General features: G+C 41.8%; 1 protein-coding gene across 7 annotated transcripts in view; it reads left to right on the top strand.

Annotated features, from left to right (window-relative positions):
* ZBTB38 (zinc finger and BTB domain containing 38) overlaps positions 1-15,295 on the top strand; it is a 94,729-nt gene that overhangs the window by 70,609 nt on the left and 8,825 nt on the right. Inside the window, exon 1 of one of the 7 annotated variants that reach the window (XM_036754038.1) lies at positions 7,566-7,722. The exons of the other annotated variants lie outside the window; for them this stretch is intronic. The gene's annotated coding sequence lies outside the window, so the exon portion shown is untranslated. Of the gene's footprint in view, positions 1-7,565; positions 7,723-15,295 lie in introns of those variants that run through there. 7 annotated transcript variants of the gene reach the window in all.

The raw sequence follows: 15,295 nt of genomic DNA, 5'->3' as shown, positions 1-15,295 counted from the left end.
TCCAATATAATGCTAAGATTACAGACTTGTGATATCGGAAAGATTATGGTGTCTTCAACAAAAATAGGGAAGTCTGGAAGAAGGGAGGGTTTAGGGGGAAAGATAATGAGTTGTCTTAGACATGCTGAGTTTAAGATGTTTTCAACCATCCCATTTGAAATGTCCAATAGACAATTTTTTATGTTGGATTGAAACTCAGTGGAGAGACTGGGATTGGATATAGAGATAATAATTAAGTCCATGAGATCTGATTAGTTCACTAAGGGAGAAAACATAGAGGGCTAAGAGATAAGAGACTCAGAATAGAATCTTGGGGGATGCCCACAGTTAGGGGGAGTGATGTAAAGGATGAACTAGCAAAGGGAAATGAAAAAGAGTAAGTGGTCAGACAAGTAGGAGGAGAACCAGGAGAAAGTAGTGTCCCCAAAACCTAGAGAAGGGAATGTCAAGGAAAAGAGTGTGATCAGTGGTGTCAAAGGCTGCAGACAGATCCAGGAGAATGAGATCCAGTAAAAATATGTTTACCTTTAGCCATAAATCTTAAAAAGAAGACTTTAAACCGAAAAGAAGGGCAAGGGAGTAGAACAGTCCTGCCTGTGTAGATCCACCAAATCAGAGACCGGAAGTACAGTGTCCAAATAAGAAAGTAGTAGAAATGTCCAGAAGTTCATAAGAGACAAAACCCTAGAAAGACACTAACCAAAACACCCATGACCTCTAATGCTTGTACACTTAAAAAAAAAAAAACAACAAAAAGGAACTGGGGAACCTTCCTGCGCAAAGAAACCAACCTTTATTAAGGAAACAAAGGTGGTGGTCTGTAGGCTGCCCGGTACGGTCTGACACCACAAGATACAGAATTCACATTTATTTGTAGGTTACTTATTCATATATGGCTCAACACTGCTCTCTTACAGGGCTTTGGTGTTCCAATAATGCCCTTTACATTCCAGAAGGCTTCCTTTCTTCATCATTTTAATACAAAGATTAAGATACAGATATTATGGTCACATACCTGATACACATAACATATCCATCTATGTGTGTATGTGTATATGCATGTACACCTGTATGTACATACATGCATGTAATACACATACATGTGACATATGTATCCAGAATGATTATAGCCACACTCCTAAGGTTTACTAATGCAGGTATTCCTCTGGGACTATGTCATAGTTTCAGTTACACAGTTTTTCACTTACATTTACTTCTTATATTGTTAAAAATGACTGTATAAATGATTGCAAAGCAAAGCATTCAAGACATTGATTATTGATCTTTCCCATTACAGCCCAAATACACAAAGTGTGGGTGACAAGCGTGGCAAACAAGATCCTAATACCAAGGAGGCAGATTTGACCCTGTAGGTGTCACTGAAGTTCGATAGGATGGAATTTATGATTGAAATATGGCCCTAGAAGGATATGTTTATTCAAAATAACATGTTAGGTATAAAGAATGTAGGAATTGAATACTAGAAAGATTTCCTTTTGTGAGGAAATCCAAGAACTGAAAGGAGGAAAGAAACATGGCGGAGAACATTTAGGTGACAATCAATGAAGGAAGAAACTATATTATCCTTAGAACACACTACAAACAGAAAGAAAAATAAATAAGGATAGAAAAAAGATAACAAGTACATCAAGGCATGATATAATATTGATAGAAGACTTTGATTATCTGGATATCTGATAGAACTCAAATCCTTTGCCCAAAGCAGAACAGCTAATACTGTTTGTTTCATCTTTTTACTGTGTGATAATTTCATCCTTCAAAAGATAAAGGGACTCACAAGGAGTACTCTTATTTTGGATCTGATTCTTTGCATGAAAAAACTGGCTCCTAGGATGGAAAGGATGGAAATGCTGGAAATGCTTGAGGAAAATGAACATGTCAGCTTGAAATTTGTGATAGAAAGAAGAAAGATGGGTACCCCAGATTTTAGAAGCATTGAAAGGGCTCAGTGAGGAGAAGGGTAACCTATCAATAGGGGACGATCCCATAGCTATTCTACAGGGGAAGTTAGCCCAGGGGGCATAAGAAGTACAATTCGGGGGATGCAAAGAATAATTCTGATGAGGAAGAAGAGAGGAGCTGTATAAAAAAGATCAATGTGGATATGGGAGAACTTATTAACTAAGATTTTTTTAAAGGCATACAAAAGGTGGCAGCAAAGGCAGACATCAGAGGGGACATATAGTAGCATAATAAGGTTCTATAAAAAGAGCATCAGGAGTTTGAAGGCTTAAAATAAGCCCAGGCAGAGAAATCCAAGGATGTTGAAAAGGTGAGAGTTCGGGGTTTTGGTTTTTTTTTTTTTTTTTTAAGCAATGCCGAGGAAAAGAAGAGGACCAGAGAAGAGATAAGAACACTGCTTGGAATAGATGTATAGTCGATGATGGAGGAACTACTCAAATATTGTTTTGATTCTCTTGGCCCTTGGACTGGAAAAGACAACAACCAAAAAAAATGGTTAGAAGTTACAGTAGTTGAAAGCCAAGATGAGTAAGAGAGCCTTTAGCTATCTGTCATTGAGGAATTCAAATCACACAGCCCAGACCAGGGAGATTCCAAGGTCCTGAAAAAATTGGTGAATGTGGCAAGCTACCTCCAATCAATGATCTCAGGAAGACCACAGGGAATTAGGATACTATTGAAGGACTGATAGGGTAGACATGGCACCAATTTAAAGAAAAAGGAAGCGGGGGGTGGGGGGAGCAGCAAGGTAAATGGAGCATTGGCCCATCAGAACTGAAACTAGGCTATCATTGGGGCTTGAGGAATTATTCCCCACTTTCGAGCCAGAGCAGGCAAGCCAAAATCCAGGTTCTGAATGTTCAAACTTGTTTGATAAACTCTTAAACAAATGCAAGCCAAATACTATTCAGCTTCGTTTCAGATCAGTGGCATTGATTGTTTTTGTCTTTCTTGTCAAAACCCTTCTCCTCCGCTCCTCCTTCCTCCTCTCCCCGCCTCTCCCACAATTGACCCTTTAATGTTCTAGTCGGGAGAGCCCTAGGCTTCTTGCAGAGACCTAGCTGGAGGACCATGGACCTATTAAGATAGGAGGGGCGAGGGGGAGAGGGGAGGGAGGACTTTGCCAGAGATGAAATTGAATACAAATGACATTAATTGATAGTGAGCACACTAAAGAAACTGGGCCAAAAATACAATCGTGTTTCTGCTAACAGCTGCACAGCGAGCAGATACAGTACGGGAACATCGAGTCACATCTGTGCAGGCACCAGGATGAAAATAGCATGCTTTATCGCAGCTGATGTGCATTTTCACTTTCACAAAGAGATTTTGTATTTCTGAATATGTTTTAAAAATCGCCAAACTTGTCATTTTTTTTATTTGCTCCACAAAATTGGAGTAATATTTTGCAATTACGTATGTGTGTTTATCCATACATAAAATATACACACTTCTCATGTTTAGCCCCACTCCCTGCCCCAGGGCCCGTTCTACCTCCTAGCTCTTTTGTACCTTTGTCCAGTACAGTTTTATAGACAAAGTTGATTTCAATATTGAAATTGCATTTGAGTCATTCAAATGTCCTTTGAAGAGTGAACATAATTAAATTTCCAGACTAATGAGGGACAAGAAAGGTGTATTGGCCTACATATACACTACACATCTACACACACACACACACACACACACACACACACACACACTCAAAACTGTTTAACCTAACTTAGCAATTCTGCATTACAGGCCAGCTGTAATAATAATATAAATGTCAGTGCCTTTTATTGGTTATAGTGAAAGGCAATATATCACAATAGTCAGGAGCGTTAGAATCAGGAAAACTTGGGTTCAAATTCATCTTCAGCTGTGTGACCAAAGGCAAGTTACAACCTTTCTACCTTCGGCAGCTCTCTGAGACCAAGTTACAGAGAGGTCTCTGATCTTCAGTTGTGGAGGCACTTTCCACAATTGGAGTTTCTCATGCTGATGGAATCACCCACCCATTTTGACCCATCTCAATAAAATCAGTGCATTCTGATTTTATGTGTGTGATCAGCCAGATGAGCACAGGCTTTAACCTGCCCCTTCGCTCTTGCTCCTGACTCCCTCCGTAAGGCAAGGCTATCACTGACTGTCCTTCCCCTGCTTATCTTGCTGAAGGCCGTGTTTAGGACCAGCATGAGGCACCAGCCTCCATACTTCTATAAATAGCCTTTTGCTATTTTTCTCCCAACACAGTCTCTCTGTAGGGGTTAGAATTAGCGAGCGGGCAGATAGTAAGCAGTAGAATCACAAAATGTCTCTATGGCACCTGCTCCAGTGTGGAGCTCTAAAGGAAAAAATCCCATGAGTGGTAGAAAGGACAGTTTCTCTTTCTGTCAAAAGGCAAATTTGACCATTTAAATCTGGGTCTTCTTGATTCTAACTGCTTTTAGCTGAGAGAGAAGACTCAAAAAGACAGATGACTAAGTCTGCAGGAAAACAGGGAAGGGACAATAAACTCCTTGAGAATGATTAAACCGTTGCAGCATTATTAAACACCACTTTGTCTATGCTAGGTACTGGGGATACAAAGAGAAGCAGAATGGTTCCTGCCCTCAGAGAGTTTACATTCTACAGCAACATACAACATGTATACATGTAAACAATGCAAGGTATATAAAAGTAAAATATAAAGTACTGGAGGGAGAGGAGGGATAGCAACTGTTTGAGGACCAAAAAATGTGTAGGAGGCAGGATCTGAGTCTTGGAGGATGAATTTCTTCTCCTCTTAAACTTTTTTTTAAAACTTCTCCTTTTTAAACTTTTACGTTTTTATTAAAGTGAGCGTTAACCCCTACTGACTCAAATTTCTGCTTACCATGTATACCCATTCCTCCTTCATTCTCCATATCTCCAGGAGACACCACACCTGCTCATGCTCAATTTGAAGTGAGCTAACATAGCTCATGCTTGAGTGGCTTGTGGTCATTTGCACAGCTGTACAGTAGCAGCAACTGCTGGAAGCCACATCCCCTTAGTGAAGCAACACTGTCCATGAAGGTGACCACACATCTGAAGTGAGGTAAACCTTTCCCATGGGGATCAGGCAGCAGCACCCATCAATACCTGCTCTGATCAACCTCCCCTAGTGCCTGGGATTCCATGTTTATGTCTGAGGTGTGGCTTAATTCCCTAAAAAGGTATGTGTGGCAGACGTGTATATCTATGCAATATCTACATGTGTACAAATGCATACATGTGTATGTATATACGTGTGTAGACATGTATATATTGTATTGTCTGTTACGTTTTTATTTACATAGTGCGCATATACAATAGAAACATGCACGTGTGTATGTATCTGTGTGTATATATTATGTGCGTATTTTGTATACATGTACGATAGAAAGGTGCACGTGTGTCTATATCTGTGTATATATATATATTATATGTGTGTGTAGGCAAGTATGTGTGTATAACATAGAAATTTTAGGCTCTCCCCTCCTGAGGGGCAAATAGAAATCAGTTTGGCTGAATTAGAAGTTGAGGAGAGAGTAGAACATGTATAAAGACTGGGAGACAAATTATTTTGGACCAAATACATGCTAGCCCTGAGTAAGCATGCTACACGTCTAAAATGAGAACTCTCTGAAGGGAAAAAACACACACACACACACCAATGACAATAACAATCCACTAACAAGCATTTATTAAATGCTTGCTGTATGCCAGCACTGTGCTAAACGCTCAGGATGCAAAGACAGAAGTAGTTAATCCTTGCCCTCAAAGAGCTTACATTGTGGCACAGGAAACAACACGTATGTATGTAGGTGTACACAAGATATATACAAGTTGCACCCAGGGTCACCCTAGAGGAGAAGGCTCTAGCAGCTGGGGCCTAATCAAAAGATGGCACTTGTGTTGAGTCTTGAAGGAAAATGAAGGATTCCAAGAGGCATGAGTATGCCCCCAGAGCACAATTCTGGCACATAGTAAGTCTTAACAAATGTTTCTCGATTGATGTTGTAGGGTTTAGTAATAACTCTTATTAATAGAACCCGCCTAAAAAGAATGAGTCTAAACAAAAATTGTTGGTAGGGAATAAAGGGTATCCAAATCTGTGTTAGCCTCATACTGCCTGTTTGAGATAAGAAAGACCCAGGTGTCGCCCCTTCTTCTGTGCTTTGGTGGACTGCTGTGGCTAGGTCTTGACAACAACCCCACCCCGCCACACAACAGGGCACGCCCCTGAGACACAACACAGTTGTACCACCAGTCTGTGCTCCTTGGGCTATGCATGCGTTGGGTGGACTTGGGAAACCAGGAGACTAAACATAAACCCAGTACCTGTTTCCCAATGCCCACATCTTCATGCGCTCCAGCTGATGCTTTATGCCTTGGGTTTCACATCATTGGTCCTCAACTATTTACATATAAGGGCAGGCAGACCTGTGGAACCTTCCTGTCATGCACAGAGAGTTCTAACCATGCTGGCCAGGAAACTCTGTTAGCTATTAAGCTCATTGTGGTTGTTCAATGGGCTTCCGGGTTGGTGAAGCTAGAGCCAGTGGGAAGGCATGGTATAGTGGCTTCAAGGGGTCCCTCAGAAGGAGGGGGCACTCAGTTAGTTTAGCACCAATACGATAACAAGCATTCCATCTGGCTTTAGGATATCACATGCATGCCAATGGCTGGAGCCTCCTCCTCCTTGGGAAAGCTGTAAACATGAAAGTCAGAAGATTTGTCCAGTGGTAGATAATACTGCCCTGTCCAGATTAAAAACTAAATAAGGAAATGTTTTAAAATTGGGAACAGGCTAGACTATCAGAAAATCAGCTGATCGTTTTAATAAACTTCCCCAGAAAATGGCATTTGAAGGAGCTTTTGAGGCAGATTCTTTATTGTGAGAGAGTAATAGATACCCTACCTAGGGGCTTGATATTCAGATTACCTTAAAACCCATTTGCCAGTGTCCATGCGAGCTACGCATAGAGATGGACTCCAAGTGATACGGAACACTCTGAAAGGTTTCTCTGTTTACAAAAAAAAAGAAAGAAAGAATGGGGGGAAAAAACACCTTTTTAAAAAATCTCTTCTCTAAAACCTTCAACATGAAGTCTTAAAACCGTGCCTGTTACAACACTGAAGGACGTGAACTCCTCTCATTCTTGTCCTCTGCATGCAGGCAAGCACAAGTCTAACGACCTGATGTTTACCTCTATAAGATAATATATTCAAAGAGAGTCAATCCCCTTGGTAGTCTACGAACAATTTCACTTAATTTATTTTGGCACTAAGTCTGCACGAATCTTAATCCATCGCCGCCCAACTTGGCTTTTCATAATATGCCTCTGGAACCCAGATAATTTGTATCCCTTAAAGTCGAGTAAATCAAGCACTTCTCAGGCCCCCTTTTTAGTTGTGTTTGGTCGGCAAAAGGGAGAGGATTTTCCTTTTCCTAGACTCAGCTCAATGCTATAAAGGGCTTCTGTTTTGAAATCTGTTTTGGAGATCTGATGCCTGTGTTTCTAATACCCTGTCACATGAGCAAGTCTGACGTAATCTCCCAACACTGTCTATAAGAAAACTTACTGTGAGGATGTGTGTGGGATGGTGGGGCCTGATAGCCTGAAGCAAAGTGTTCTCCTTTGTCAGTGAACTTTCCACAGAGAGTGGTTTCCAGTCCAGCAGATTCCATTTTGATATGGAACCTGTCCTGGGCCAAAATGGGCAGTGAGCTTGACTTTTGCAAAACTTCAGGTCAGTATCCTAATACAGTACCTCCTTATTTTCATGGGGTTTAGAGTGATGGGACGAGGTGGGGGGAAATCTACCTTTCTTTATGCAAGGAAATCTGAAGCAAAAGAGAGAGTGGCTGTGTCGAGGGAGCTTATGCAGTTGTATCTGGTGACTAGGAATCGTGAAAACCTAATTTTGTATGTCGTCATTGCCACTGCTTTGCTGTATGGCTTTGGGGAAAACACCCACCTTCTCCACACCTCGGTCCCTTCGAATGGAAAAAGTCATGCTGGCCTTTTACTTAGGACGGTCTTAGGGGTGGGTGTTTATGATATATATGTTTAATGTGTTAAATATTGGAAAACGTTCCCTATGAAATACCCATAACTAAGCTCATGTTGCCCTTTAAACGGTCAAGATAATTTATCTCATTAGGTCAATTACAATCATCATTGTTAACAGTATTAGTGAAAATGAGAAGTACTTTATTTGCTTCCCCAGCTTTAGAATTCTAACAGAAAACATAATTTGAATTTTTAAAAATTTCTGCATGTATTTCAGTAGAGAAGGTGCATGGTGCCGTGCTTAGAGTGTTGGATCTGGAGTTGGGAGGACCTGGGTTTGAATTCTGGCTCTAACCCTTTTTGCTAGTTGCCTAACCAAAGGGCAAGGCCTGCTTAACCAACCTCTCTATGCTTCAGTTTCTTCCCTCTGTAGATATAAGAATGGTAATGTCTGTGCTATCACCTTCCTAGGGTTGTCGTCATACTGAAATAAGATAAAGTATGTGAGGTGCTTTGCAAACTTTAGAGTGGCATATAAATAAGTAATGTTTTAAGTTATAGAAATAGGAACTGGCCCTGTGATTCCGTTGGGATAGGGCAGTCCCAAGTGGGGAAACTTTCTCTACCAGGATATTTTGGCACTTTCTCTTTAGTTTGTAGGCTGCCTGTAGGCCCTGAGAGATTAAAGCTCTTGCCTACGAAACACAGCTCTCATGGTTTTAGGGTTTGGTTTTCTTGGGGGGTGGGGTGGGGCAAGGGCCTTGAATCCAGATTTTCCTGGTTCTGAGGCCAGCTCTCTACTACTCCACACTGCTTCTCATATATATTATAGCATCGCATTAAAGCAAACCTATAACTCAAACAAATTACCAGGAGTTCCTTCATAGGTTTGAACTCAATCCCAGAATGGGCCAGTGGATGCCTAAAGGCAATGTTGGGAAATGGAGTGGAGGTGGGGAAGAGAGAAAGGAAAGGAGGCCAGGAAAGCTAACTTTTACAGCATTGGTCCAAATTGAGCATGTGGTGACACAGAAGCATAGGGTGGGGGTGGGGGTCAGTGATACAAGTAGGACCGGTTAATAAAAATGGAAGCCGTAGCTTGAAACCAAGGAGCGCTTTCCCCTTAATGTGCACAGGGTAGGAAGAGCTGTTGGTCACGCATTGTTCTTTTCAGCCCTGCCCACACACCCAGATAGCCATCGATGTCTCCTCTGAATATGAAGGTCAACAAGATAAAATGAACCTTCCTATCTCCCGGGGTGGGGGTGGGGGTGGGGGGGCGGGAGGGGGGGTGTTGCCTACATGGATGTCTGAATTGCCAGAGTCCACATCATTTTTTTTGGTTGGTGGGGTTTGTTTTGTTCTGTTTTAGTTTGGCAAGTAAAGTAAGCATTTTTTTTTTAAATTCTTTGTTTTATGGACAAGTTTGAATTTTTTTTAATAGGTTAGAGAAAGTGAAAAATTAGTCAGACTTTTAACCTGGAAATCTCTAGTACTTTCTGGAGATCAGCTTGAGTTTCAGGAGGCCTAATTTTTTTTTAGCTCTGGCTCAAACGGCTTTTCTGATTAAAGCTGTTGACTATTCTCGGTGGCTTGGGCTCCCAGACCAGTGGACCCATGAGTCAGAACCTCTTCCTCCTCTCCATCATCTTGAAACAAATTAATTAAATGTCCCCTGATGTGCTATTGATAGTAACAAGGCAAGTCATTTTATTCAGCGCTTAAGAGGGTACAATCTAGAAAAGGTCATCATAGATTACCACACGATAGAAGGCAGGAAACCACAGCTGTGTCCCATATACATAGAGGCAGCTAAAGACCACAGTGCATAGGGGCGCTGGACCTGCAGTTAGGAAGACCTGAATTCAAATCTGGCCTCAGTTCCCTCATCTGAAAAGACGGGTATAATAATGACAGCATCTACTTCCCAGAGTTGTTAATGAGATGCTATCTGTAAAGCACTTTGCAAACCTTAAAATGCTATGTAAATGCCGGCTATTATTGTTAGCTATTGCTAATATATCTCTTATACAGCTTGAGCTTATATAGCTATACCATAATATAGATCCAGAAGAGCCTAGTGATCTGATGATCATAATAGAATTGTACATTTTATTATCCTATGAAATGGCGGTGGTCATGAGGGGAACAAGTATTTATTAAGTGCCTACTATATACCAGGCACTGTGCTAAGTGCTTTTCATATATTATCTCATTAGAAATGGGAATCTTAATAAAACCAACTGCTACCCTGGGTGGGGGTGGGAGTAGCAGGGCAGATTGGGCTTTAGGGTTAGGTGTCAGAAGAGAAAAATGAGTTAGAAGGGGCTTCAGAAATGCTCTATTCCAACCTACATCTAAGCAAGAAGCTGTTATAATATACTGGACAAATGGTCATCAGCTTCTGCTTTTACAGCCCTGTAGCTAGAGGGAAGCCAGTCCTGTCAAGGCGGCCGATTCCACTCTGGGCTAGCTCTAACTTGTAGGACATTTTTCCTTTACATGGAGTTGAAATCTGCACTCTGAAACTCATACCCATTTCTCGTGGCTCTGCCTTCTGGGATCAGGCAGAACAAATCCAACCCCCTTCTCTTCCCCATCTCTACCCCCATACAAACACCTACCTACCCCCAGGCTTTCAAAGGAATCCACAACTTAATTGGGATAAGGAGGTATGGTATCCATAAGGTTCCAGGCTGTCTTTGAAGAGGGAAGATAGGGGCTCTTTATAAGAGAGAGTCATGAAGACACACTCTGGAGCTGTGATTGGGCACTAGATAATAATGGTGCAGTAATGAGGCCATGTGGAGGCTGGAAATGAGGCAAAAGGTCCCAAGTTTCCTAATTTAGTGGTAATTTCTAACAGGTCTGTGTGCTCAATGTCGTTCTTTAGTCCCGTCTGACTCTTTGTGACCCTGTTTGGGGTTTTCTTGGCAAAGATACTGGAGTGCTTTGCCATTTCCTTCTCCAGCTCATTTGACAGATGAGGAAACCGAGGCAAACAGCATTAAGTGACTTGCTCAGGGTCACACAGCTAGGAAATGTCTGAGACCAGATTTAAACTCAGGTCTTCCTGACTGTAGGCCCCGTGCACTTTGGTGCCACCACGCTGCCCTATATAGCAAGACAAAGAGTAAGAGCGTATGACATAGTGGATTAAGAACTGGCTTTGGAGTCAGGAAGCTGTGGGTTCAAGTTCAGCCTCTGACACATATATGGCTGTGTGTTTCCAGACAAGTCAATAAACTTTTCGGTGTCCCCAGCCAAGAAACTACAACACAAATATGCATTGATAGAGGTTTTCGTAGGGGTCTCCAGTTCCAATGAAATTGTTGTTGGGGCCACTAGGTGGCACCATAGTGCGGAGTGTTGGCCCAGGAGTCAAGAAGACTCATCTTCCTGGGTTTAAATTCTGGCCTCAGATACTTACTAGCTGTGTGATCCTGGGCAAGTCACTTAACCCTGTTTGCCTCAGTTTCCTCATCTGTAAAATGAGATGGAGAAGGAAATGGCAAGCCACTGCAGTACCTTTGCCAAGAAAACCTCAAATGGTGCCACGAAGAGTCAGACACAACTGAAAACGACAATTCCAATGAAATTATGGGTCCAGTCCAATATGTATATGTATAGATGTACATATATACATGTACGTATATGCATGCGTGCACACATATACGTATGTGTCTATATGTAGCTTTCATTCAACAGGGATACTGCTAAAATACAAATTCAGAATAATGTCAATATTAGCCATGGAGGGGGAAAAAAGCTTAGAAAATGTATCATCTCCCCCTTTTTGGCTTTGCTTCCGAATTTTCACTGGCCTGTTTCTCACTTAGCAATATTCTCTCTTTTTTAATATCTATTTTTTATTTTGAGTTCCAAATTCTCTCCCTCCCTTCATCCCCACCCCCCACTCATTGAGCAAGCAAGAAATACAACACTCATTATGCATCTGAAATCACACAAAACATAATTTTATGAAAATTTTATTTGGAATGTTGTCTCAGTAACGCCGTAGCAGCTAGTGAGCAGCCATGCAGTTCTCTAGTTTTACCCAACAGATATGTTCTGACAAAGTTGGGTAAAAAGACATTTGTGTAAGTCACACCTGATTTTCCCACCGAGTTGCCTTATTATTTTGGAGGATGCTTTATAATTCTTCTGGATTGAGCATTGCTACTCCGGCCTTCAGCTTTTAGTTACCCAGGTCCACAATTCCAGTTTTCTGTCCCATAGGACAGGACAAGGAGAGAGTCTAAATCCTAGCCCAGTCACTTATTCACTGCAGGGCTTTGGCCAAGACACAGAGCTCTTGGTTCCTCAGTTTCCTCACCTACAAATGAAGGAATACAAAAGCCTTTACTAAGTGCTTCCTATGGGCAAAGCTCTGTCTTTGTGCCTCGGAATGCATCAAAGTTCCCCTGGTCTCCTGAAGCTCACTTTTAAATGGGAGAAGACGACAAGATGTGGAGAAGTTTTCAGGTACAAGTTAGATGGTCCTTACAGTGCAAGGGCACCTTTTAAAATGTCATTTCCAGCGGTAAAAAATATCTGTTCCTGATGATGAATTGTTTGACATGGACGAGTGAAGACTTTATTTTCTGGGTCTTTGACAGCTGTGGCTGTAGAGCAGGTCGGGGCTTCAGCACCTTCAGAGGGAATGGACAGATTCCATTTACACAAGGGTCTCACTTTTAGACATGGTTACTGGGTCTGTGCTGAAAGCAATACCAGGGACCTGGGAGGACATTGATGTTTCTGGGGTTCTTGGGCATAAGGTCCTAGGGTATTTAGAACTGGAGTCTGGGGGAAGGTGGTGGTCAAGGTGGCAGCAGTGGTTTTGCCTGCCTGGCTTATGCCACTCCTGGCTCTCCTCGCCTTTTTGCTACCCCATCCATAGAGTACTGGCTATGTAGGACCTTACTGCCACCATTGGTGGCAGATGGTTCAGCGGTTGGGACTAATGATGGTGGGGATGGCAGACTCCTTCCTCATAAGCGTTACTTCACTGGATGACGGCTGTGGGGGCCTGTAGCCAGAATGGCCTTTGTTTTCTTTGAATGACTCAGCTTACCTCATTGAGCCTCTGGACACTGTGGCTTGCTCTTCCGGGGCAGGAAGCCCAAAGAGCATTCCAGGAAGCAGACAACTTCCTGTGTGATGAGTCATGGGGCTGGCTGAGGGGAGGTGTTAACGGCTACGCTAGGGGGAGGGGCCAAGTCAAGAACCAATCGGCCCTGGTCGTTCAGGCGGTGCTTGATGATGTCAAAAACTCTATAAGAGGGGAGAGGACAGCTTGAAGATCCTCTTTTCCTTTTCCGGTTGGAGCCAGAGACAGTTACAGCGACAGTTACAGCGACAGTTACAGCGACAGCGACAGTTACAGCGACAGTTACAGCGACAGTTACAGCCACAGCCACAGCTGAAGCAGGAGCTGCCAGTAGCAGAGCTGACCTACGGGAGGAAGCTGAACAAAGACTTCAGTCCAGTGGGTAATCTTATTACCATAGAGGGGGAAGCATGATTTTGCTTTACGCAATCATGCTTCTCTGTAGCCTCCTGGTTACTCTTTCAAGGCGTACTTATTGGGCCTGGAAGCTTTTGATCAATATATCAAAATGGGGTTGCTGGTTCATGGGTTGGTTACTGTGGAGCCTAAATATATGTTTTGATTCTTTTGCCTTCTACTTTGAGAGTTTCTTATATCCGGCGGTTCCGAACGTTTCAGACATGTTTATGATCCTCTTTGAGATTATAAACTCTGCCCTCCTAATACATGGCCAGGTGGGAAGAAGGGCTGGTCAGTGGTCTGGGGGAAGCACTACTATGCCCGGGGCTCTTGGATTTCTATGTTCATTGGTGGCAGGTGGGGGTGGGGGTGGGGGTGGTGAGGTGGCAGAACCTTTCCTCACAAACATCGTTCCTGTCAATGATGTGGAGAGGAAGGAGGCAGGACTGGTCAGAGGTGGGAGTGAAGACTCCCTAGGGTTCCTAGGGTTCTTTGATTTAACCTGCAACAGGAATTCTGTATTATGCACAAAGCTGAAAATACAGTAGAGTCTAAGACCTCTTTTCTCACAATTCCCCTCTGGAGAAAGGAGTGGGACTCGATCACTGAGGTTCTTTCCATCTGTAACATTTATCTGTGAATATATATGTGTGTATATATGCATGTGTGTATACATATATATACACATATGTGTATGTATATGTGTATACATATGTACATGTACATACACATATATGTCAGGAGATAACATGTCTAAAGAAACCCAGAAGCAAATACAAAGGACAAAAAAAATCTTTTTTTGTGAGAAAAATTGAGTGTGGTGGTGATGAATCTCTGAGTTTGTGTTGTGATATTTTGATTTTCCTTGAAACAGACACATTTGCATAAAATCTTTTGGGTTGTTTTGATTTGGTTTGGGTTTTTTTAGTGTTTTATTTTGTCTTTTCTTTTAACCCACAAATGCTTGGTTTTTAGTCCCACTATTTTCTCATTTCATCTGGCTTTTTAAAAGGGAGTGCTAGAATTATTATTACTAGCACATATTGGTAGGCTGGCACCTTGAAGAAGGACACTGATAAGGATGGATTTGGGGATATTATCTACAACTTTCACTTCTTTTTCCAATTTTTTATTTGTAGTGTGGGCATTAGATTACAAACTTCATGAAGTCAGGGACTATCTTGTGCTTCTTTTTATAAACCCAGTGTTTAGAATAGTGTTTGGTACATAGTAGGTGCCTAATTAATGTAATTGAATGAATGAATGGGCTCCAACAACAAGAGTGACTAACTTCAAGTTACTAGAAGACAAAGACTATTTATGTTATCTTTCCTACTGCTATTCCCAGAACACCTAACACTGTGTCTTGGATCTAGCAGGTACTCGTTAAATGAATGAATGAATGAAAAATCTGAATTCCAGTAACTGAAATTTGACCCAATACATCCAGTCTTTTATTGATTTATGTGGAGGTATAGCAAGGAGTCAGTTGCTCAATCCTTCTGTTATAACTAGCATAAAACATTTGTTCAGAATTATAATTTATTACTCGTGTGTTTTCAACTCTTTTCTGCCAACTCTGTAAACGAAATCTACTCTTTGGTGATCAAAGTAACTAGAGTTTTTAAAAGTTTACCAATTGCCACATAAAGATGGAAAGAGTCCAAAGAAGCATGAAGCATTTGCTTTATCCAATGTCAGGAGGAATTTTGTTTTTGTTTTTCATTAGTCTCTTTGGAAAAAATCCCTTTTGAGCTATTTCCTATTCTTCTATGGACTGTGGACACATCAGAGAAAT

This window comes from Trichosurus vulpecula, chromosome 4, assembly GCF_011100635.1.
Source record: "Trichosurus vulpecula isolate mTriVul1 chromosome 4, mTriVul1.pri, whole genome shotgun sequence".
In the NCBI taxonomy this organism is placed as follows: domain Eukaryota; kingdom Metazoa; phylum Chordata; class Mammalia; order Diprotodontia; family Phalangeridae; genus Trichosurus; species Trichosurus vulpecula.
This window is presented reverse-complemented; position numbering and strand designations above follow the sequence as displayed.